We start from the raw sequence: 22,511 nt of genomic DNA on the forward strand, positions 1-22,511 counted from the left end.
CTCCAGGAGAGGGAGGATGGAGATTGGCTACAGCTGTTCTCATTGGTGCAGCCATATATTATAGCTGGCGTGTGTGACAGCTTCTGAGGAAAATGGCTGAAGGGTATCAGGCAGGTGACTCGACTGTAAAAAGAATAACACTGTGGGATACAAACTGTTTTTAGAGACTGGTATAAGATTTGTGGTGGTGAAGAGGCACTTTACTGCTGCGCCGCATGTACTATAGGTTTCCACATATTTTTTCCAACAACGGCTTTCTGTCACTATTTATGATGAAGCTTTCGGTAGCTCATGTCATTTTCTGTGTGTGTGCCAGGAGTTGTTGTCATGCAGCTTCTTGTGCTTAGAGCTTATTTCAAACTTGTTTTTACAAGTATCCAGCAAACTGTTGTCCATGTCAAGCTTTAGGATATTCTTTTACTTGTCAGTATGATTTTAGTCAAATTTAACATGGGATTAAAAGATTGTTTTGGCCAATCTTTAAGTCATTACATTGTAAAATGTAAAATGAAATCCATTTACCCAATATAAAAAGAAACGTTTGACAGTTTAATCTAAAATAAATTTAATTTAGCATTTCAGAATTTATAGTCTATTGATGAGTTGAAGTGTAGGAACTTGAGTGTGATTAGCTGTGAATGTATGTCCTCCTGATGTTTATTATCAGTATTCAATGTATAGAATACTGTTCTTCTGCTCACTAAAGCCATCAAATTGTGTTTCAGAAACATGGTTAGATTATTATCCCAGTATGCATTATAGTCCAGAAATCTGGCTGCCTTTAGATTTGAAGAACAGTAACACAAAAAATGCTCATATTCTGTATTTATCCATAAATGTATTTTCTCTCATAAAAAAAAAAGCTATGCTAGCCTTGATGACAATTAGCATCCACTTTAACCACTAAATTCATATCCATCATTTCTAAGATTGATGTAAAAAAATATCAAAAACTTTATTTAAATCACTGCTAACAATACATCAAAATATGCTCTGTGAGAAATGTAGTGCCGCCCTGATAACTGCTAAATGTTAAATGTTTTCCCTGTAATATCTGCTTTTGCAATCCACTCTCTAAAAGATGATTAAACATATTTTTGCAGAAGCCATACATTCTCATAAATTTCTCATCATGTACAGATGTTGCTGGTGATGCTGGTTTATGAAGTATTATTGAAGCACATCACCACATTTGCGTCTGCCATTAAAAAAAACCTTCTGCTGAGGTATCTACATATACTTCCAGGTTGTTCTTCTTGTTTGTGAGATTGAATGGCAGACAGATTTAAAAGGCAAATGTCTGCCGTCAGATGGATCAGCTCATAATAAATATGTCACATTACCGACAGTTACACAGCAGCATATGATTGGTTTATCGCCTTCAATTCTTGTTAATGGACTGCTTTTATGAATGAATGGAGATGCAATTACTCAGTTCTTGTTCATAACGAAGTGTGTTTTTACTCAACTTCCTATATCATCACTGTCAAAATATTGAGCTATAAATTTTATTTTGCTTCCCTCAAGGTTGTAGAGTCAGTTGTTTACAAGTATAGGTAATATCAATTACTGTACGTATGTATTCAGAGTTGTTCATTCATTGTGTATAGGAGACTATAATGATGATCACTGTCAAACAGTCACTGCTTCACGGTTGATTTACATGTAAAAGAATGAACAAACTAATTATTATTTTAAAATTTCTTCTTCACTTCTGAGCTACAGCTTGAGAAATAATAGGTGACACCGTTATGGCCATGCATTTTAAAGTAATAAAATTTGCTGGATTATGAGCCCACCCACACGGAGTCATAATCAAAATTTCTTGTGTGGTTGACATGTGAGGTGACACACAAACACAGATAACACAATGCTGAATCCTGCAGAGGTCAGATAACACTTCACCGGTAAACTCATAATACTCACAGCCACAATATCAGCGAGGACGAACACACAAAAAAGGAATTGTGAGCGATTCGGGGAACTGACGGCAGCCAGGTTTTTTTCCTTCTTCTCTGGGTTAATTCATTGGATGAAACATTGTGGCACATGATGTGTCATATATCAAAGGCAGGGCATCAGTAATCTTTGCTCAAGGGCATGGATAACAGGCAGATAGACATGTGAATGAGATGGAGAGGGGGGGGGGGGGGGGGGGGGGGGGGGGGGGGGGGGGGTTGGTGAGCAACTCCTCCCTTTCTGCCATCACCACAGAGAAGATAGAGGAAGATTTATGGGGCATCACGGACCACATACTAGCAGCCTGACCATCTTATATGGGAAAACCATCCCTCCCACTGCCTTCCTTCATCTTGTTTCTTTTAAATGCAACACCCTAGTAAGCAGTTAACTCACATATCAGATATTTAGAGACGTAATTGTTTATTGGGTTTTTTGCTCCATGTTGTTTTTACTGGTAATGGCACCCACAGTTATCTGACCTGTGTCACACTGGATCCTTTGTGGGGTTTTTTCCAACCTCAAATCCAACTTTTTGAGAGCAATGCCGCTGATACCGCCCACTGATGACTGATTGGAGCTCACTGGGTTCCAGCTCAATGACTGACACTGATAAAACCGCATGACTAACTCTGTTTTTGGGCTGCCTGACACATATATCTGTCCCACGCCGTGCGATTGAAATAATCTTAGACCAACGATCAAATTTCTCCAGGGATTTCCAAACAAAGAGCTATAACACAAGTATATCTAATGTTCAGGATATCTGTATTTGTTTTTACACATTAGCAACCCATTGAGGTTCGATAAACACAGATGGTTTGGAGTCCATCCAGTTTCCAAAAGTACGGCACAAAGCACAATAGTCTTACGCATTATTTAATTACAGTCATCTGTAATGCTGTCACTTTGACTCCACCTTTGTTGCGTGGCTCGACTAAAACGCTAAACAAAGTCTTGCCTTAAAAAAAGCTGTGTGAGAAGAATTATGGGCAGTAATACGTATACATTTTAATTGAGTGAGATCCCTGAAGTAGCTCTTTTATGGCCTGTCTGAAGGGATGTAATCTGATCCACAGTGATTATAACTGTGAGGACAGATAATCACAGAGGTCCACGGTGTCATTTCATGAATTCCTGGAAGAGAAGTGAAGTCACATCTGCCTAACAGGTCGTAGATGATTTCTGAGGATCACAGCTGGTGCCCTCCCTCGGGACAAATTCGTGTGTTATCATCAGTCATTACAAAAAGTCTTTATAAATTAAACGTTCAGATGTTCAACGTTTAAGTCCCTTTGGGTGTATCAACTGCACTGTTCCCAGCAGAAATATCTTGGAGTGCTTTCAAATTAGGAATTAAGATGTGCTGTTTTTGGTGTAACTGCAAGAATGAAACTTTGTTGTTTTGAGCTATAATACTTCTATGTCTTTACTAATACGTCTTTATTGCTGTACCCTGCCAGGTAGGGCTATTTGGCAGACAGAATGCACAAATCAGCACATATATCCTCAGGGAGCAAGAAGAAACCATTGCAGACATTCTGCAGACTACCCAATAATTTCAGCTAGGAATTACAGTAAAGGCCCGAGCCCTTCAGCACAGTTTATACATATAACTCTGCTCTTTTTAATAATAAAAATCATACAAAGTAGCCAAACACTTAATATACTGTGATATAAAAATGAGGCTTCTTTTGCTCTTGTATGCATCTGCACACACTGTACATCACATTCAGTCAATCAGTGCTGCACTTTGGATGTTCCCTGTAGCAAAGAGACGCCATCTTTCACGTAACTCTGCTAATTGACCTGAGTGACCGATGAGAACTGGCTGAATTATAACATCCACAGCGAGTGCTCACATGTTACATAGCAGTGTCAGGAATCTTGTGAAAGTCTATGAAGAAATTTAGAAATACGTCCTTTTTCCACAACTCATTTAGTTGTGGTATTGCATTTAATCGTTGCGTCGATTGTGAGCTAACAGGTTCAGTCTTTACTTGGGTTACATCTATGGCCTTGTGATATAGATTGCAGCCAAGGAACAGAAACAGGGCAAACCACAACCTCCGTGTGTATCAGGTTGCTTGCCAGGAACTATTGAACTTTTCTTCGACAGGTCATTCAGACTGTGACAGAAGTGAAAGGACAGTGGGATCAACTTAAAAGCCGGGAAACAAAGTGAGACTTTCGACTTTACTTCTCATCTGATCTACCACAGATGCACCGGTTGGAGTTCACGTACCTGTCAGGAGCCATGAGCAGAAGAAGGAAGTGGCTGTGTTCGTCTGTGATATCCTTCCTGTTTGCAGTAGCAGGGAGAACGCCCTGCTCACACAAAGGGTAGCCTTACTCCTTTGCAATGTTTATTATTAGTCATAACATCCACTACAATTGAAAGTATGGGTCAAGGTGAGGCTAGGACACTTGTGAGGGGAGGGTGCCTGAGGAGCAACAAACAGATGTTCTTTGATGATAATTGCAGAGAAGGGAAAAGGAGTGTGGAGGGTCGGCTCGTAAAGCACTCACTTGTTGAGGCTGTCCCTCCTGCCTCCTGCCCCCTCTGAAGCCCTGTGGTGGTATGCTGTTTAGCCCCAGGAGTCAGAGTGGGCCTGCTGGTGCCATTACCCTTACTTGCCGGAGGTAACATCTGCTCACAGTAGCAGCCACAAATTTGAATGCCAATATCCTCGCCTTGAACTGACCTGGAAAAGCAGGAAAACAAAGTTTGTGTCAGTCAGTGACAATCTTTCTTAACATGAAAGGTTAGGGAGCCACAGCCCTTAATCAAGTGTGGCTGTCAGCAGGCGCCCTTTAAAATGGAGCTGTAAAGACAGGCTGCCAGTGTTACAGCCGATGAGTGCTAGCACTGAATGATTGATTTGTGTAAATCATTTTCTTTTTTTGCTCCCTCCCTCTCTTTTACGAGCATCAGTAGCGGTGGTGGATGGTGAGGATACCATCATGGGATTAAGTATAGCTTCTCCGGTCTGTCCTGGTGATTAATGAGCTGCCACAGCCTTCCCAACTGTCACTAAGAGGAGCACAAGTTCAAATCATGTCTAGACTGATGATACAAAGGATAAAAATCAGTTGTGTCATCATGTCATTAATGTCCTGTAGTTCTGATGTTGATTTAGCAAGTTGCCAATCGTCCTCAGGGTATTGTGACCCTCACACAGAATAATGAATTTATATTAGTTTTAGTGTTTGGGTTAGCACCTATGCAGTTAAAGCATTTTGTTGTAGCACTATATTAGATGAGTATTAATACTTTAGCAATACCTTTTACATTATTTAGAGTAGCAAAATAGCAATAGTATTGTCTTTTGAGTTGCTTGTGTCTCCCTTTCTTCTGCTCCAGATGTTCCACATCACTTCTGACCCTGCCTCCCTATGCTATTCTTATTCTTAGTTTTAACATTCACACAATCAGTGAGCCGCATCTATGGTCCCAGTGGCCTGTTCCCCAGCTCAATATCCTCTTAATATGATACATTAAGGAGATCTTTCAAAGGGTTTTATGTTCTCAGCAATGTTTTTTCCCTGGGTCAATATGTTGAAATCACCCACTAGCAGCTTATAGCCTACTGATGTTCTACTTTTCCCCTCCCTCTCCCTTCGTTGTTTTGCACTTTAAATTGCAAAAATAGCCCTTACTTAAAGCCCTTTGACACAGGACCCTGGAAATATAGGGATGAGCCCATAGTCAGACCAGAATTTTTAAGCTAAATCTACTAGAATACTGTTGTAAAAAGCAGGCATGCCAAGAAAAACTGTGACAGCTGAAGCTATTTTGACTAGCTAGCTAACATTAGCATACCACAAATAACGAAACACTCCATTATCTTAATCCTCATCCATGTCTGTGCATTTACTTGCAGCCTAGTCTGCTGGTAGTATTCTTTCATCATAAAGTAATACTAACAAGAATAGCCAAAAGAAACTCATTTTTTACACCTTCCAGTAAAGACATTTGTTGTGTATGGATGCTATCTCAATCATGCTTTATAATTAGTACTTTTTATTTCAGATATTGATAGATGTGTTGGTCTCTCCTCACAGTTAGCTGTCTGTCTTGTTTTTCGGATCCTCCAGAGATTCTTAATGTCTTGTTTTGGAGATCGCCCCTTGTAATGTCTTCTGACCTTTTGCATTGAACTAGAAAACCGGGCAGAGAGCTGTGAGGAGAGCAGGAACAAGGGAAATTGAGCCGCTTTACATCTATCTCTCCCCAAGGAGTGTTGTGTTTCTCTTTCCACCCTTTATTTGAAAGCTATCATTTCCTGGGATTCATCGCTGAAAAATGGCATTGATTCGCCGGATGATAGATGCTAAGTGTCCCTCTATTGACATGCCTATTGACAGGCCTGTGTAAATTCTGCATCTTATAACCCCTCTGGATAAATGATACACCTTTTGAACAGGGAGGATGTAGCTCAGTCGATGGCGATGTCTGAGCATCTCGTACAGTGGCGGCTGTCACTTCTGAACAGCGTGATTCCTTTGGTCGGAAAACACCTTATCAGTGTGCTGAATAATTAAACATAGTAAGACTGATAGGAGATAACGTCCCTTTGCAAAGCATGCGGGCTAAGAAAAGAAAAGAATGTCTACAGAACATTTTATTCAGCTCTGTGCTGCAGCTACTGTAGGAAGGTCAAATCTTAATCTAAAGGAGTTTTTTGAATCTAACATCCCAGTCTGGAAAGTTTGCTGTAGCATTAAAATGACTTATGTAAAGCCTTAAACCTACCTCATGTGCTGTGAAGCAACTCGTTTCTTTACTGGATTGTTTACAAGGGCTATTTTTCTTTGACTCTGTAAGGTTTATTGCATCTTAATCTTACCCTTTTGTAGCACTGCCTGCAAGGACGTTAAATAATGTCCCACTGCCAAACGTTTTCTCCATCTCAATTTGTTTTATAGTAATACACAATTTAACCTTCAGAGTAGCATTTGCAGGTTCATAACACTTGGAACAGGTGTAATTTTTCTAACAAACAGAGCTGCAATGTGACCCTATTTATCTCTGTTTCTTATAATGCATTGTATTAATCTGCGGGCCATTCATGACCTATTATTTTAGCTAGACAATAATTCACTCTTATTGTTCAACCTCGCTACTGAAGAAAATCTTTCTACTCCAGTTGTGCTTTATTGTTCCACCGTGCAGCTGTTGTGTGTTGTGTGGTATCAAGAATCCATGAACCATTATATGTTACGGAGAGTGAAATGGGCTCTTGTGGTTCCCTGGCTTGACTGATGTCAGTGATTTATGTTCGTGGCTCTTCTAGTGGCTTTTTGGAAAACACTGAGACGTTATCTTATTTTTATAATATTCTCATTCGCCATCGGCAGTCAAAGTAATCAATGCTGTGTGATCTTACACAGGAGACATAATTGCAGTTTTAAATCCTAAATGCTTGTAGGTGTAAGAAGTCAAACAATCTCTTATAATTGTATAATTTCAGCAAGATCATTTTCACACTCTGATTTAAAGAAATTGTGAAGACGTTGAGGCTGCAGCAAAAAGCTGTGTGGTTCAAGTTGAACCTCCGTGCCAACGTTTCTTCCTCTTGTTCTGAAGATAAATTAGCGGCTTCTAAATAATGCAGTGAACCCTAATTCTCTTTGATTAGTAGTGAGTTAGATGATGGCGACCCATTGAAATTGGTCATCAGCATAAATAACGAGTGAATGAACTGATAAAATGCAAAGTCCTTGGCCATCATAAATCAAATGGAATCCACTGGCCGTGGAAGCGGGTGGAATTAGAAGTCCATGCTCCTATTAATTATGTTGCCTTGTGAAGGCGACAGCGTGATAAATCAGCGCTGAAAGGCCCTTCACTGGCTGAGCCTGAGGAGTTAGACTGCCTGCAAATTGCTTTGTGTATGCTCCTAATTGTTTCTTAAATAACCCTCCTTTTTGAGGCAGGTTGGAAAGGTAGTCTACCAAGAAGGGTCAAGGATGTTAGAGCCGCTGCCTCTCTAAGATAACATTATAGAAAATCATCTCTCTCCCTCTCTCTCTCCATGTGTGTATACGCTATACACTATATATGTGACGTATATAAGTTAACATAACACAGTAAAACATAAAAAAGTTACAATTAAAACCTTGAACATACTATACATAAACCAATAGTTGATTAGTCCAAATAACCAATAATAGTGGGTGAAATGGAAAATCTGTCTTACTTAATATATATTTATTATTTTAATTATACTATGAATACATAAACAAACATTAGACTAACAGGTGCCACATTACTGCACAGCTGTCTTATTTTTTCTCTCTAATGCCTCACTTTCACTCTCTGTGTTCATTGAACTTGAACCAATACATTGATCCATTTTTTAAATATTTGCTTTATTAGTCAAGAATTCAGTCTTTCATATGAATGTTTGCTTAATTATTGAATAATTTACAATTACAACAACATTTTATACAAAGTATAAATATATTCAAAGTATAAAATGTGAACAGAAGCGTTCTTAATTTGGTAAGTTATACATTCACTTTTCCCATTCTTCTGAGCTTTACAAACACATGCCAGCACAGATTTATACTGCTTTTATTTGATTCAACCTCTCCAGAGACATATCCTTTATTTGCATCCATCTTGGGTAATGTTTGGCTGCAACAGCTTTTTTTGGTGTCCAAATAATATCAAATGGATGAAATTAAATTACTTCAACTTTTGAGGCATGTAATAACAATCAGGCCTCTGAGGAGCATGTAATTAATGTGAATGCTGAGGCAATCATAAACTATTGCTCACTGAAGTATAACCAACTATAAAACTCTGTGAATTTTATCCAGGAACTTAATTTGTATTTGTTGAGCAGTGGGAAAAGTCTAGCATGAAATGTAGAGTTTCCAGAGCATTTAGCAGGAATATGCAGTTAAGTTAAATTGTGTGTGCGCTGCCTGAAATGCCAGCGTTGATGCAATGTCAGTGGATGGCTTTGTGTCTGTGTCTGCTGTCAGTGTGTGTGATGAAGGGCTTCAGTGCTTTAAGTGCTTTGATCTACTGACAGTTCTGCAGAGGAAGATGTGTGTGCATATGTAGTAGGGAAACTAGTGAATGTTGTCACTATCGACTCTTTTTCCCGATTAACCATTTAACCCATAAAATGTCAGGAAATAATAATGAATGCTCGTTACAAGTTCCCAAAAACTAAGGTGACATATCAGTCCCAGAATCTCACGGTTTTTCTGATAATATAAATGATTTTCATAATCATGATATATAAAACTCCAGTGACAGTAGAAATGACTATATGAGTCTCTTAGGATCTCTAACTTTCTACCATGTTGTGTAGCTTTGTCTGCATAAGACTGCATCAGATCATCTTTATGTGGAAAACTGAAGTGATGCAACGCTTTACATATTGACAATTTTTTAAACTATAAGGCCTCACAAATGTTGCAGGAGATTGGTTGAATTTGTGATCGCACAAATTAAGGAAAATAGCAATTATTTTCATTATTGATTAATCTGCAGTCATTTTGCCAATTAATCAATTCATCGTTTTGACTATGAAATGTCAGAAAATACTGAAAAATGCCCATTGTAGCTTCCCACAGCTCAAGGCAATGTAGTCAAGGTGATCAGTCCAAAACCCAAATATGTTCAGTTTCCGACTAAATATTACAGAAAACCAGCAAATCATCACATTTGAGAAGCTGGAACCAGTGAGTGTTTGGCAATTTAATAAATGACCAGAAAGGATAGATTGATTCCTAATATTGTTGATTAATTTTATGTTGGACACCCACCAACACATGTGTGTCCTTATTCTGACATTCAGCCCCTGCTAGATATTTGATTTTAAATAATGCTCCTGTGCGGTCGGAGGAATAATGGTGTGGACTTTCATGACATTGCGTCACTGCCAAGGTGACTGACTCCAGGACTGATTGCTCCCTCTCTCACTCTCTCTCTCTCTCTCTCTCTCTGTCCGTCCCCCCCTTCTCACCCTGTCAATAAGCATCCTCTTGTCTGATGGAGTCACATCAGGGCACTGCAGCTGACACCATGGTGTCTTTATTTCCTGCAGCAGTCCTTTTACAACACACATCAGTGGTGATTAATACACTGACAGCAGCCAGGAGGTTAACCCCCTGCTGCCAGCCAGCTACTGTTACTGACAAACACACAGTACTCACCTTACATACCTGACTACACCATACTGCACTTTGATTCTTTAATATATACTGTGTATAAGCAAAGAAGAGAAATAATTTCAGTTGCTTGCCCAGCACTGTACACTTTACATTTGATTGATGGGAGAAGATAATACTTGGTATTCCAAAACTGTCTTTTACATTAAACGAAATGGTTGCTCCTACTTGCAGCTGTCTACACGGTTATTAAATTGGAGGTCTTCCGATTTAAATTTATGGCATCCATTACTCAAGAATTTACATGTCCAGGTGTTGCATCTGTTTGGCTTCAGGTAGGGGTCACTTTGATTTATTAATATCCACCGTTTTATCTGCTAGACAATCACTGACATATTGTCACTTAGGGCATTGTGTCTCTCTGTCTTTAACAGCTGTGACAACCTGCGTGTTATTAGCTCCCTGGCTGATTATGCAGACGTACAGACCTAACATGTCAGCTGCTGTAGGGCGAGATTACACACAGTACTTAATGCTTATAATAGCCAATAAACAGCAAATCATAGACTCAAGGCTAAATGAGGGTTTTTCTCATTGAATCTTATCAACACCTGCTTAATTGTTGAACATCTTAGGAATCTCATGATAGAGGAGATAAGTTAACAGTCTTCAGGAGCGATCGGACCATCTGGGTCAGTCAGAGCCATATGTTCACACTGTGTTGTTATTGTAAAAGTTGTTTTGTTGTTTGCTAGAGCAAAAGCTCTTTAGTTTAACATCTTAAAGGACCCAAGTGGTTGGTGGGTGGAGGAGTTTGTGTTAGTGCTGGAGCGACTGGATGATTAATTAATTAGTTGGATCAGAAGAAAATGTATCCAACCTTTGTTTTCTTTTTTTTGATGACCAATCAGTTGTTTAAGTCATGTCAAACACTGGCTGGTAATAGCTCTCTTCAAATGTGAGGATTTGCTGCCTTTCTTTTTTTTATACATAAGTGTAAATTTCAACCCTTTCTGTCAGACAAAACATTGGCACTGTGTTAATGTCACCTACTTGTGATATTGTATAGGTTTAAATAATTTTTATTAATTGATAGACTAAATACAGGGAAAATATTAAAAAATAATATAACCAGTTGCAGCCCTGCCTCAAACCCCATGTATGTAGGATTATAACCAAACCTATTGGGATCACATTGGATCTTAATAAACAGACATGTTCAAAATTATATCTGTCATGGAAATTCCATGCCTGCTATTTATATGAAACCTTCAGCAAAAAAAAGACTCCTGTAAGTAGCCGACAATCAAGATATAAGCAGGGGACTACAACCTGGTTTGGCACCAAACATCAATGTCTCTCCGCTCACAGTGCGTGTCAGCAGGATGGACAACTGAGGGCCATAGATGGCCCAGTTGTTAGGACACAGCAAATGTCACGGGGAGAGGAAGAGAGCGTCCCCTCGAGTCCCCCAGATGCTGCTCCCACCTCTCATCATTAACTCTCACACTGAGATAGTAATTAGGGCTCCTTGCGGCATAAGACAGATTCTGCATCAGACCAAATTTTCTAAGCTGTCATTCTAATTATATAGGCCAGGGCAAGATGGAGCAGCTTGGCCGTGTGTTGGTGTTGATGTCAGTTAATCACTGGGACTCGGCCCCAAGTCACAAGGCTCTCTGCTGTGTTTGTCTGAAGGTACGAAAACAAGTTGGTGGTAGAGTTGATGATGCTACAACATTATTATTCTGACTCTCTGGCTGTTCAAGTGTCATTTAACTGTTATTAGCTCTATCTCATGGCTCAAAGACCATAGTGCAAAGTGACGTTACAGTGTCATGACTCACAGTAAGAGTTTAGCTGCTCATTTAAGTCTGACTTTAGCCCCCGCTCCTCAAGCTAATGGCAAATTATAACCTTTTCTCGCAGTGCAAGCTAGGACATGTTAATTGGATTTGACAAGGGCATATTATGCACAACAAATATGCATAATTTGGCAAAAATGGAACGGAAAATTGGAAATAAAGAACAGAACAAAGTAGATCTACATGGTCGGGTAGTCTGAATGTCTGGTATCATATTCTCTCCTGCCGCCTCCATAAAAAGGCACAGAACTGTAACAATGGGTATCAGTGGAAAGTGCTTTAAAGTTAAAGCTGATGGATGGCTTGTCAAAAAAAATAATTGCACTGGTGGGAAAGTGGGTGTGCGTGCTTAAAGGGGGGAGAGCAGGATCTACAGAGAGGATGATGGGAAGTGACAGTGGTCTGTCAAGACGCAGTGGCTGCCCAGAGTAGTGTGAAGCCCCAGCTAGAAGGTGGCAGAACAGAGCAGGCTGTCAGAGCAGGAAAGTGCCTTTAATACATTGAAATGAAAAGGAATCCGCCTGTCAGACCTGTTCAGCCACTCGAGGGAGGAAGAAGGAATATGGTGGGATAGGTGTAGACATGGTAGAGCTCGGTGAAGCCGGCGTGCCACTGGCCTGGCTACAGGTACAAATCATGCAGTTGAACGGGATAGAACGTCAGCCGCTAGTGGCTGCTACCATTTACAACTGGTTCCTTTTGCTGTGACAATTCATTAATCAGTTTGACAGATCTGGGCTTATTACATGGAATATTTGACATTTGAGCAATTGGATTGTCAACTGCATCCCATTATAAATTCAAAGTGAATTCTGACTCTCTTGTTGTAATTCAAAGATGCTGGTTATCTTTAAGAAGTCCTGTACTGACCTTGGGAAGCACTATGCTTAAATGTATGCTCAGCATTAGTGAATACACATATAAAAGCCTCCAGAAAAAAAACATATGCAATACACACCTCATTCGTCTGCTTAGTCCTTGTCCATGCGTGATATAAAAGTGTCAAGACTTTGATTGGAGGAATGATGTATAGACTGGCCTAACAAAGGATCAAGTGCCCAGTAAGACAGACAGCTAATAGATAGAGAAGCAAGAGGAGCCTCATTTAGAGAGGAAGGGCTGTTTGTGCTGCCAATATGACAAAGGGGAAGTCGACAACCATTGATCCATGCTCACGGATGACAGCTTAAAAATTCAGCAATAATCATGACAAATGAGGAGAGGCACCACAGGCAGAAAATTATCAATAATCGGCGGCTGAGAATAAATGCCAAGGTCAGAGAGAAAAGGCTACTGAAGTTCTTTGCGTGCGTGGAAGCTGCCAGGTGATATATTGGTAAAGATAGGAGGAGCAGCCTCTAAAGCGAGACAGAAGTTATTAATTAAGTTTTGGATCCCACTGGGACATGAATGTCCCTCAGTATGGATTCTTTGCCGGAGTCCACTGAATGCCAAGGGCAAAGAGACCATTATGTAACAGGCAGTTTCTGGTGGCTTTGATCCCTCACAGGGGAGCTGCTGGATGGATTTGCTGTATCAATAACTCAATCCCTTTTCAAAGGAAACCTGAAGAGGACTGAGGCATTAGTAGCATCACGTTTCATGACAGGTCACTGTTGATGGGGGCTCAAGCAGGTGGGATTTACCTATTCATTCATCTGAACATTTTTGAGTCTGGCCTGGTCATGGTCATCGTGGCAGGCAAAGTAGCACAATAATTTTACCAAACAACTTTCTCTAGCAACTGCTACAGGAGCACAGGATCCTTAAGCCCACTAAATGCCAGCTGGGAGATGTAGCACTTCCAGGTTATTCTGGGTTCTTCCCAGTTGGTGATGCTGGGAATACTTCCAACAAGAAGAGACCCCAACCTCATTCTTAACCTCAGCAAATCTTAAAGGTAGTTTGTGTCTGTTGTGTCTTTCAGGCACTAGACAAAGCTTGCTGTAGAAGTTTTTCTGGTCAATTAATTGATAGAGCATTGCTTTGTAGCTCCACCACTGTCTGAAACAAAGATTATTCAACCAAATTCCCCTAACCAGTGGTCAATCTCTTAATTGTTTTCACCGTCACTTGTGACAAATAGCCCATTTTCAGGAGACAGTCGTAGCTTCAGCTCTAGTAGTGTTGGTCTTCATTCAGACCATGTTGACCGCTACAGATCACAGGGCAGATGCAGGTCAGTGTATAATTGTTGACAAACCATACACTCTCCAGACCTTGGCGGAGCCAACGCTCATGCTGACACTTCTTAAAGTCGATTTTACACATCAAAGTCTATTTACAGGTAATGTGGAAACCTACTGCATACGTGAAAAAAGTCATATAAAGCCTTTTGTGTGTCCAGAGGGAGCTGCATGAACTCTGATAAATTGCCTCAAGTGTGGTCGGTTGGGGCTGAAGTTTGAAAATGAAACAAATCTTGGGGTGTGGAGTTGTGGAGAATGAAATAGGTTTACCTGGACTCTGTAGCTTGCTCCTCATGTCAGCTTGAGTCTAGCAGGTTGGGGTTACATTAGCCGCCACGACCATAACACATCTGACTGAACTGTCGCCACTCGAGTTGCATCATGTATGCACCAGGTTTTGACAAAGAACGAGAACACATCCAATTAAAACATATCTCTGGTTCTGTTGCATCAATTTTAATAATTTTTTAAAAACTCTCTACTGTGAGTTGCACACAAAAACCACTAAATTAGGTTATGCACAATATGACCCTGATGACTATGTTGTATAGTCATTATCTGTAATGAAGTCAGTGGCTTATTTCGGAGTTGGGGCAATTATTAGTTGCATCATTAGACTTAGCTCTCTTTTCATTTAGGCTTAGCAAGTTGCATAACACTAATGTTCTCGGTTATTTGCTGCTAAAGTAGAGTGAAAGAGGAGTAAACTGTAAAGCAGTAGAAGGAGTTGCTGACACAGCCAACAGAGCTCATTTCAGTGAGATGCAAATACTGTAATGCAGATGCAAATGCACTTTTTTAAAAATCTTTTTGAATCAAACAAAGCAGGTCACTTGTTCAGCCAAGGTTCAATGGGCCACAGGTTCAAAAAGACAAGAGAATAATTTACTAGCTGCGTCATGCTCCTGTGATTGAGTCGCCATTCTGGCTTTGGGACTTGATTTGTGGCCTCTGTGTGAAAAGTGGCATGTGGCTGTAGGTATGCACACTTCTGGGGAGGTGCGCTTTCTCGCATCTCTGGTCCAAACTAACACACTGCTAATAACAACACAACAGATTAATCCTCGGCTGGTGAAAATGATCCTGCAGCAAAGAGAAAAACCGTGGTGGAGGTGTGAAACAATTAAGCGTCCTCAGCAGCTCATTTGGTGGAGTGTATTTGGCTTCTTTACCAGGTCTATAGAATGTTCACATCCATTCACACAGAGTTGTACATTTTTTAAATACTGTTAGCATCATAACGTTATACGTCTCCCCAAGAGGGATGATTATTCTGTCATATTTTTGCCGCCCAGATGCTGCCCACACACTTCCTTTGCTTTTGCTGTAAGTATAAAGCACAGTTCCTGTTTTTCTGGGACCATCTGTAAGAAAAAACCAGCCCAAGGTAAAAACGATGACTGCAACTTGGCAGAAGATTAAACGGGCCCTCTGCAAAAGCCATTAATAATTCTCATATTTTGGAAACAGACCATACATACAGAATCTGTGGTATTTAATCTCCTCTCTCAGCGAATAAAAAAAAGGTCAGCTGGGAGGGAGAGACTTTTTTTCTTCCCCAGCCCAGAGTGATGGGCCTAGCTTTTCCAAGGCACCCCATTTGTCTGTCAGGGCTGTGAGCAGAGCCAGTGATTTAGTTTCCATCATATGAAGCTCATGTCCGGTTGATGATACTGCCAGGCGGGATATGGGGAGAATTTGTCACCTGGAGCTTTGACAGGGAGATAATTGCTGATAGTTAGCAGAATAATAGGATATGAGCATTACTAGCCACACAGAGTTTAGGGAATAATTGTTGCTCACACTTTTTCCTCTCATCATTTCAGTACTGACTTTGTTTACATTAAGATAATTTAACCTAATCAGGGTCACATCAGCTACGTATTTAAAAAAAGATTTACATGCAAGATTTTTTCATTACAAAACTGATGTGTTAGTTATTATGCTAACACTAAGCAGATTTAGCATGCCATTATTTATACAAGTGTCCCAACAGTCTGGGTTTTGCTTTGAGCTGTTTGCTTCAATGGTGATGAAATGTGGAGATGAAAAATGTGCTACAAGTGTTTATGCTTATTTTTCCAAAACAAAAAAAGGTGGGGAGATGAATGAATGACCAGTGTTGTCATGGTTGATAGCAGATCACAACGTTGTTCATATATGCAGTGTGAAGTAAAAATACGTGTATGACAGGTATTGACAGTGCCATGCCATGTGTATCTGCCTGTGTGTCATTGTGAATAATCCACAAGGTCAGGAAAGAACCCTCTGGCACATCAGCAGGTGTCAGCACCTCTGCCGAGCAGCATCCACAACCAAACTAAGGCACATCAGAGCACAATACATAACCATTTTAAACTCACCATGAGTTGCAACTTGCAGCGCCCCCCCATCAATGGCTGAAGCTAAGTAAGAGGTTATTTTTCTTTCATGATTAGTTGATCCTCGACTAGTGCCAACTGTAACCTCCAAAGTGCAGCAGTGAACACATTATACACTGTTTTCTTTTGGGAGTTTTGGTTGTTCTAGGTTTCTTCTTGACAGGATTTCTAAAATCCTCACATTCCCAGATTGCAGGTGGTCCGAGAGTTCACCTAGGGTCATGTTTAAAACCATCCAGCCCAATTACTTTAAATAAAAAAGCCAAAGTTGAGTATTTATGTGAAGTGGTGCTATTGCCCGAAGTGCTTCTTGATTTCCCTTTCCAATAGTATTGGCACCATGTTGGGAGGATAAGTGTTGTGTGTTTAACATTCTTTTCAAATGTAAGACAATGAAGATCTTTGTTGAAACTTAATTTGACCCAAATGTTGGCAAAATGAACACACAGTTTTCCTTGAGTGACTTACAAAAGTGACAGGTCGCATTAGACAGCCGTAATAGATGGAGCAGCAAAAGGAGTGGTGCAGATAAGGGAAATGTGCCATAAAACTCAGCTGTGGGGGTTAGGGAATAATCTCTATTATTATAGCCAGTGTTGGGTCAGAGAACACTGCCCCCCCTCCCCCCCCACTGTCTTCCAGTGTGTTAACTAACGCTCACCAGAGTGCTGCCTGAACTCTGGGCTGGCAGAGCCAGCGAGTGGGATCCAAACTCTCTGCAGCTCTGCGACCTAGCTCACCCTCTACCTACTGACCCTCAGTGGGAGTGGGAAGACTGCTGAAGATGTCCTCTGAGCCAGCGAGCGTCTGGTTCAGGCAGATTTACCCCCCTTCCAGCAAAAATATAACTTTGAAATGAAACACAAATTATCTCTGTTGGGAGCGCCGTGAAATATTTACTGCTGTTGTTTCAGTTGGTGTGGTTTTATGTGCCATTTGTGTATTGGATAGTTAATGGTGTGTATTTTCCGCCCGTTTGTTGTACTCCTTTTCTTTTCCAAGGATACATGAAAGGATAAATCTTTTTACCATGCAAAATATGAAATTCTTATTGCCTTTCCAAGGCAATACTTCATGGAATGGATATACTTTATTCTCTCCTGGGCTTAAGGGCCATGGACATCAGGGTTTTTAAAACGATGATGTGGTTGATATGTTCCAAATGGGAAGGGGTTGCAAAACATGTAAGTCCCACCCAGTAACAGGGTTCAGGCTTATGACTTGCCTCATTCTAACTAGGCCTAATGAAGGGGGGGCTTTACGAAGTCTCCAGCATGCAGCCAGGCATTACCGATTAGGTCAGTGGAACGGCCGCTGGGCTGAGCATGATGGATGACTGGTGGAATGAGTTTCTGCCTAGCGGTATTGTGAAATCTTTTCATTGTCACTGACGGGGCCTATGAAGGGGACTGATAAATGAGGGAGCAAGTGTCAGAAACGCCCTTCTTTGCCCTGCTGCTGTTTTAATATCTCCCCCAGCTACACAGCAGGGAGTATTGATAAAAGCAAAAGTTTTAAAAATAACCATGGTCGGTGAGAGCCAGGCGGAGTGAGGTGGGGATGATTAAGGCGACCGGCTGCCGGACTAACCCAGGGTTGGTCGCTGTAAACACCAGTCGAGGCCAGAGCCCATGCTGGGAAGAGGGAGCTGCTTTTTATGGGGAACGGGTGTGACACAGTGCTGTGATGAATGTCTTGCCTCCGTCTGGTTTCACCACATGTAATAAATATCTGGACTCATGTTTGACCTCTCTCACTTAGCAGACACATCGGAAACATCCAAGAGGGAATCATGGGTGTGTGGAAGAGGGGCCATATAGGACCAGTGTTTTTTTAGGTATTAGTGCAGCAAAAACAAGTGCACAACAAAATGCCATGCCCATCTACAGCCATAATATAATTTACAGATTAATGAATTAATTTATTAGTCCATAAAATGTCAGAAAATTGTTAAAAATGACAAGTTCCATGGGTTTTGTCAAACCGACTGTCCAAAATCCAAACATATTAAATTTAAAAAAGCAGAAAATCCTCATGTTTGAGAAGCTGGAACTGGAGAATGCTTATTTATGCTTAATAAATAAGTTTTAATGACATATTGATTATCAAAATTGTTGTTTTTTATTTTTTTGTCAATCAACCAATTGATTAATTGATTCAGCAGTACCCTAAATGGATTTGTATTCATGAAGCAAACAGAGGGAAAAAGAAATGACAGAAGTAATACATACAGTTTTTCCTTTATTCTTCCTCGTCCTGCAGTTTGTGGTCTGACCTTGCAGCGTCTGTGCCCCATCCATCTTGGGCTGTTTAGCCATTTCACTGGATACATACTGTGCAGATTAACACAATTCATCACCACAATCATCCTCGATTCATCACCCTTCCCAATGAATGTTTTGACATCTAGTTAATTTTCTGCTGATGATTTATCAAATTATAATTACCATACTCTGAAGGAGTCATTCATTATGTTGATACATGATAATGATGCCAAAGTGTATTGAATTTTAAGTAAGTTCTCTGTGATTATAGCATATGCATTATTGTGAGTAATCCCTTACAATTTGGTCCCCTCCAGCAGTGAAAAGTCTGGGGACTTAATGTTGTGACGATTAATGCATAAACAGGTAGGTTGTTTAATTCATTGTTTCACCACAAATTGTTGAGCGAGGGCATGCTGAGCATAAAAAAGTCCTATTCAGGACTGGTGATTAAAGGGTGCACTACTTCAGTCGGGGCTTCAGTTATGCTCCTGGAGAGCAAAGACTTTAATAGCTTCGGGTTTAGCTGCAGTTCTCAGGTATTTATGAGCAGATCCATTGTTCATTGAGCCTTACTACTACGGTTCAAAAACAATCAATACAGAGACTGGTCAGCTTTGCATACCACAAGAGAGATAATAAATATATTGATTGATCTTATTTAATTAAAATGCTCATAAGGCTGCTAAGTAGTCAGTAGAGCTGCAGGTAATGATGATTTACATTTTCGATTAAACAGTCACTAATTTCTTCATTTAATCTATAGAATTTCTTTTTAAAAAGACCGCCTGAGGGTCTTCAAATTGTTTTGCATGTTTTGTTTGTTTGAGAAACAGTCCAAACCCCAAAAGTATAGTATTGACAATGATTTTAAAAAGAGAAGCTGCAAACCCCCACATGTGAGAATCTGCAACCAGTGAATGTTTGACACTTTTGCTTGATAAATTTTTTGTAAAATTACACAAGAAATTAACACAAGTTATCTCAGGGCACTTTTCATATATAGCGTATAGATAGTATTAACACAGTCCCAACAATTCCCATCATGAGCAAGCATTTAGCAAAAACAAACTACCTTTTAACAGACAGAACACCCAGAACCAGGACCAAGCTCTGGGCAAGAGAGAAAGATCACAATTTTTTCAGTGCGAGTAGTCAGGAAATGGTAATATTGACATTGCAAAATTGTGTAAATGTATGAACCAGACTTATTCTGTCACTGCACCTTCCTTCTGTCAGTTTCTTTTACTGTCACTAGTAGTCAGACTGGGCTTTACACCTTGTGCTTTGCTGGCTAATTGGAGGCGACTCAGATTGAATTCATTTTGTGTGCTATGTTTGGTGTGCAAAAAAAGCAAGAATCTATTGTTTCGTTCAGAACGTTTGCATGTCATCGTGCAGGGTTTGTTGTTGGGCAATTAATTAGTACAGTGTACAGAGAGCGCCATGAGGTCAGGAGACCATTCTTCTTTCAGTGGTTCAGTTCAGCTTGTTGTTTCAATTCAGGTAGTGATGTAGTGGCCATTTTCCAAGAGTCTGATGATTATGTGCCATGGATCTAAAAGTGAAATAGATTCTAGTGATTAGGGTGTGGGGGTACCAGAATATTACATTCACAGGTTTGTTTATAAACAAATTCTTATGAATTTTACTCATTATCGTGAGAGCTACATACAAAATCTTTTGCTAAATTTACTTAAAATTACAAAGATTTACGACATCTATGGATTACTTCCTCTTGATGACAGACTTGACATGACACTGCTTATTCTGCTTTCAAAAACATATTCTCATACCATTCTCTGCTCTGCTGCTCTGATGCTGTCATCCCTCCTCTCCTGTTCTGCTCTCCTCTTCACAGCATTGTTTCCTCTCTCCTCCTGGTGGTCATTTAAGTTGATCCCTGGGAAATTAAGTGGATCCCTAATAAAATTTGTTTTTTGATAAATTGTAGTGTTAGGGGTGCGTTGTTAGGATTTTATTGATACTGCTACTTTTATTGGTTTTGGTTCTTTATCAATACTCTTATTGGTTCTGATTCATTCAAGTGTTTTTATTAAAATATATTATTTGTAAAAAAGAATACATTGAGAAAGGATTAGAATATTGTAAATATAGCTGTCCTTTTCAGTCCATGTTTCTACTATCTCTCAGTCATGCTGCTTTGCTCTATACAACATAAGAAAAATCAGATCCTAGCTTACTCAGTACGCCACCCAGCTTCTGGTACAGGCCATGGTTATCTCTCGCCTAGACGCATCTGGTTTTTGTTCAGTCCAAAAGAACTTATGTCACTCCATAACTCAGCGACCTCTATAGGCTACCTGTGGCCTCCTGAATCAAAATCAAGTCAGTAATGCTTGCATACAGAGTGACTACTGGGTCTGCACCCATCTACCTAAACCCCATAATACAAGTTTACGTTCTATCTCAGCCACTGTGCTCCTCTAACAAACGCCGCGGCTCTGTCGTCCCTACACACAAAGCAATCTCAGTCCCAGCTGTTACCTTCAAGAAGCTCATGAAAACTCATCTCTTCAGAGAACACTTTCTCTTATTACACCTCTAACCCCTAACCTCTTATATGCACTTCCTGGGCTCTTCTTCTTCTGTCTCCTTACAATTATCTTGCACTATTTGGTTAACTCTTACTTCGTTCCCTAGGTATTTACCCAATTGATGCCATATGTGCTATTAGCCCTTACTAGTGTTTATTGCTGTTCTTACTAGTATCTATTGTCGCTTGTGGATCCCGTGCTGTATTGATGCATTATTGATGCTTGAATGTTGTTCCTTAAATGTAAGTTGCTTTGAAAAAAAGCATCTGCCAAATGAGTAAAAGTAATGTAATTTTTCTCATAGTAATGAGCATAGTTGTAATCAACTCGAGTAAGTTATCTTCACTTCATCTGGTTACTTTCACTGTTCCTACTGCTGCCTCTCTGCTCTGCTGTTCGCTGACTTCACATGTGTGTTTTTGTGTAGGAGCTCAGTACCGACACAGAGAGTAGGATTTCTACAATGTAACTATACTGCGTCTTTTCAGTTTTTAATGCATCACAGATGCAGGACGTGTACCTATCATAACATTTCCTTTTTCTCATTTAGCTGATGCTTTCATCCAAAGCGACTTACAATTGAAGTGTCACGCCTCTGGAGCAACTAGGAATTAAGTGTCTTGCTCAGGGACACATTGGTGGATGTGTCACAGTGGGAAATGAACCTGGCGCCATTGCCACCCCCAACATCAACATCACTGCAGCTTCCAGCATACCTGTAGCTGGTAGTAATGACAATGCTAACACAGAAACGCCATTCGCTCACAACTTTTACTCCCAGAACAGTGTTCCATTGCGTTCCCGTGCTTTCCCCCCACATTTCCACCACTGCTTGTGGCTTTTTACGTGCTCAAATTAAGCCATTTTGTCTCACTTTAAAATAAACCAACATCTTTTATGGTGATCTTTCATTCATAGCTCCTTTACCTCTCACCTCCACTTCCCTCTGTATCCTCTCCTCTCTCTTCCCCAACTTGCACTGGCCCCCAAGAAATGCATGGTGGGTAACCTTGTGAGGGCTCGACTCTCCACTCCGGGCTTGTCAGTCCCAATCTGCAGTCATTTGGTGTGAATTGTGCGTCTTGGTCCAGGGCTCTCAAGGTCAGGGCCTGGTAATTGATGTTGCTTATTCATCTGTTTCCTGTGTCTTTTCTCCCTCCTT

Source organism: Micropterus dolomieu, linkage group LG14 (genome assembly GCF_021292245.1).
Source record: "Micropterus dolomieu isolate WLL.071019.BEF.003 ecotype Adirondacks linkage group LG14, ASM2129224v1, whole genome shotgun sequence".
NCBI lineage: Eukaryota > Metazoa > Chordata > Actinopteri > Centrarchiformes > Centrarchidae > Micropterus > Micropterus dolomieu.